The following is a 3651-nucleotide window of genomic DNA, read 5'->3' as shown; positions in this document are numbered from 1 at the left end:
CTGATGTATTGAACCTGTTAGTGTGGGAATAGCACAGACCTCCTATTTTCCTGCTCTTGGTGATAGGAACATGACGCAGCTTGCTCACATCTTAGTTGTTCAGTTATTCAGGAAGCCGTGAGCTGAGAGCAGAATTAAAATTGGACTGTAAGACACAATGCCCACTTCCCAAGTGACACATTTTCTTCAGCTATGCTCTTCCTCCTTGATGATTCACACGTTCTTAAAACTTTACTACCAACTGGGACCAAGAGTTCAAACACATGAGCCTATGGGAGAAACTCGCAAGATACCTAATGTATAGCCCAGCATATATTTCCATGTTCTGTTGATGCTTTTCTTGGTGAAATTTTATCAGATTTTGACAACTAGTAAAACAAATATTCTTACTTTCCAGGCTTAATTTGTGTTGATCACCATTCTTCAGTCTTAAAGAAAGCAAACAGGATTCATTTATATATTCATTCATTCATTTATTAATTTGAGATACATATGCAATGGCACATATGTGGGGGTCAGAGGACAATTCTCATCTTATACTAAAGGGGTTTTGGTGATAAAACTCAGGTCATCAGACTTGGTGGCAAGTGCCCCTATCTACCCACAGAAACATCTTTTAACCCCCTCTTTTTGTTGCTCAATATCAATGACTAAACGCTACTGAAGTTACTGATTCTAAGAACCTAATAGACTTTTATGTACTTAATTGTGAGTTCCTGATTTTATTCTCAATTATTTTAATATGTTAATGCATTTACTTTCATAACTTTATTAAAGAGCTGTTACCACTATCACTTCCTCAGCAGGAATGTAGGTAAACAAATAGAAGCTTCCTAAAGGCCTCGAAATTAGTAAATTGACCAACCTGCAGTCTAACTCTAGAGAGCATGATTCTGATGAAGATGTTAAGCTGCTTATGAAATTAAAATTTTGTGATTCAACAATTTATTGTGTATTTCATAATTCATTTTCCTTTTACAGATTCCCAACTAGTGTCCAGTCTTTTCTCTTTCAGCTTTGCTGAACCTCTGCAAATACATATGTGTACAAACACCTCTGTATGTGTCTACATGCTCATCTACTCATGCATGTATATATATGTTAATGCACCTATGCATGCGTATTTGTCTGTGTATGTGAAATCATGTGTGTACATATCATCACATACATGGCTGTATATATTCTACCATCTATCTATTGATCTATCATCTATCTGTCTATCTATCTATCTATCTATCTATCTATCTATCTATCTATCTATCATCTATCTGTCATCATCTATCTATATATCTATATTTATCTATCATCTATATACCTCTCTATCTATCTTTGTATTGTATATCTCTGTCTCAAACGTTATTATGAAGCAACCTAGTGCTTTCTATGCTGCTTTTGCACATACCTGCTCTTTCTCATAACTTACCTTGCCTTACAGGCATAGAAAACAATTATTTTATCTTTTGAACTTGCACTTGCTCCCAACACTTATATTTAAGATGGAATCATAGCATTTTCCTTCAATGCAGTCTGACATTTGTAGACCTCTGTTATTATGGTATTTTTTTTTATTTTTAGGTTCCAGAACAGTTTCTGTTTATGTCAAAGTCACCATTCTCTAACCATGGCCCATACTTTCTTGCTTCAGTGGTTTTCCTTACTCTGTCTTCTATTTTGGAATACACTTAGCTAGTATTCACCATCCTCTAGATTCTTTTGGGATGTTGACTGGAATGTGGCAAGGATATTATAACAGCAAGTCATCAGACATGTAAGCTGTTTCTGTCAGGCATGTGAATGCCTGGCAAGGCACCCAACCCCCAGTGTACTATCCATCTCACACTGAGAAGTAATTGCCTTCTTTCCCTGAGCCCCAAACTCACATGTAATTGATTAATTAGTCACCAAGGCAACTTTGTACGGATCCCTTTTAGAAAGAGTATTGATTCACATTTGAGCTGACTTTTAATTAGTTTCTGTTTTCCTAATGACAGTATTTATAGTGATAGGTGTGTACCCACCTGAACATCCAAACAGAATCTCACATTCTTGAGTTGGACAGAATCCCAGTGCCCAGAGATTCTCTGTGAAAGACTTAAGGTTTTATTGTTCAGAAACCCCAGTGTTAGGAATCAATGCTAAATAAACACCTGAATTGTGCTAATCCCAGGAAGATAAAGACAGAAACCTCAGGATATCCTAGTCAGCAGCTAGGAATTAGTTCATTGCACACCAGATCCTCCATTAGAGCAGAGAGCTCACAACTGCATATTGTCTTCCAAATTTACTTGTTTACTACATAATGACCCAATGATAAAAATATTCATTAACGGTGATGGCAAACAATACCCTCATAAATTTTAGGGCTAAGATTTTAAAGAGTTTATTTCATTGTCATTGTCCTCAAGTTGCCAGGGCAGCTAGCATGGAAGTATACATGCATTCCAATACCTTACACAGCTTCTCATACCTTCTTCTTTCAGTGTTTTATGTAATACAAAGCACTAGTTCATATTAAGTCAAGCACAGCCTACGATAGAGTGCCTGAAAATAAATGTACAATTTTAGGATAAAAGATTGAGTTCCAAAGAAAATGCTTACTTTAGCATCTTTGAACAGTTCTTCTGAATCATAGGGATTTTGACATTATTCTGTTTTACCATTGAGGGGGTAGTATGAAATACATCAACATATAGATCCCTCAAGTCTTCTAATCCAATAAATAGTTTTATTGATTTACTGACTGGATCAATCTGGCTTTATGGCTGTTATTAGGTACATTAAAGTTTGCAATATGTGCTCTCTATATCTTGCCTTTCTCACCATCTACCACATGTATGACCAGTAAAGGCTCTGTGTGTTCTCCTGTTCACAGAGGAGATGAATATACATTGAAAATTACAGTGGAATGGGATCTTACTGAAAGTTTCTTAGCTGAGTTTCTTGCAGGGTGCTAGTCAATCTGATGCTGTCATTTTGTTCAGGTATTACCCTGTGAGTCCACTGCAGCAATTATCTCTTCCATTCATAAAATTGTTGCTTCTTACAATGTGACAGGACTCTTTACTCTGTTAATGGAGTTTTTAATTTTATTTATTTTAACAATGGATTCTTTTTTCAATGAAATCCAACTTTTCTCCTTAAATAATGAGCAGCTCTGGTTCCTCACTTTAAAAATATTTGCCAGGGCACATTGTTAGAGCTTGGATTGAGGTCACAACCTGCTGATGAACTCACAAGTGTAGGTAGTGTGCTAAGTGAGCGGCAAGGTTTCTCTAACCCCTGCTCTGTCCTGTGAGCGGAGCTTGATAGTAACCTTTGCTACAAGCGAAAAAATAAAAAAATAAAAATATTTGCCAATATTAAGAGAGCAAAGATTTTTTTCTGTTGTCTTCTAGAGGTCATATTTAGGTTGACGCTCTCTATAAGGTGCATTTGCTTTTGTGAACTACATATGATTTATGCAAATCTGTAACTACAGTAAGGACCTCACATTGATCCTTGCTATCCCTTATTGTTCAGAGTGGTGTCAATATGAGATCCTGACCAAAGATTCATATTTGGGGCTTTCTTTGAAATTTTTTCTTATCAAGCTGTGTTTCTCCTTAGTCATTTACCTGACAGCTTTAATTATGACAACACAATAGTACATTT

The 3651-nt window shown here is 36.1% G+C and overlaps 1 non-coding gene across 1 annotated transcript; it reads left to right on the top strand.

The window, feature by feature from the left end:
- Positions 1-3182: 3182 nt before the first annotated feature.
- LOC142855167 (small nucleolar RNA SNORA62/SNORA6 family) lies at positions 3183-3326 on the top strand. Its single transcript, XR_012911432.1, has one exon. It is a non-coding gene; the product is annotated as a small nucleolar RNA SNORA62/SNORA6 family (small nucleolar RNA).
- Positions 3327-3651: the final 325 nt, after the last annotated feature.

The sequence above is a fragment of the Microtus pennsylvanicus genome, chromosome 7, assembly GCF_037038515.1.
Source record: "Microtus pennsylvanicus isolate mMicPen1 chromosome 7, mMicPen1.hap1, whole genome shotgun sequence".
In the NCBI taxonomy this organism is placed as follows: Eukaryota; Metazoa; Chordata; class Mammalia; order Rodentia; family Cricetidae; genus Microtus; species Microtus pennsylvanicus.
This window is presented reverse-complemented; position numbering and strand designations above follow the sequence as displayed.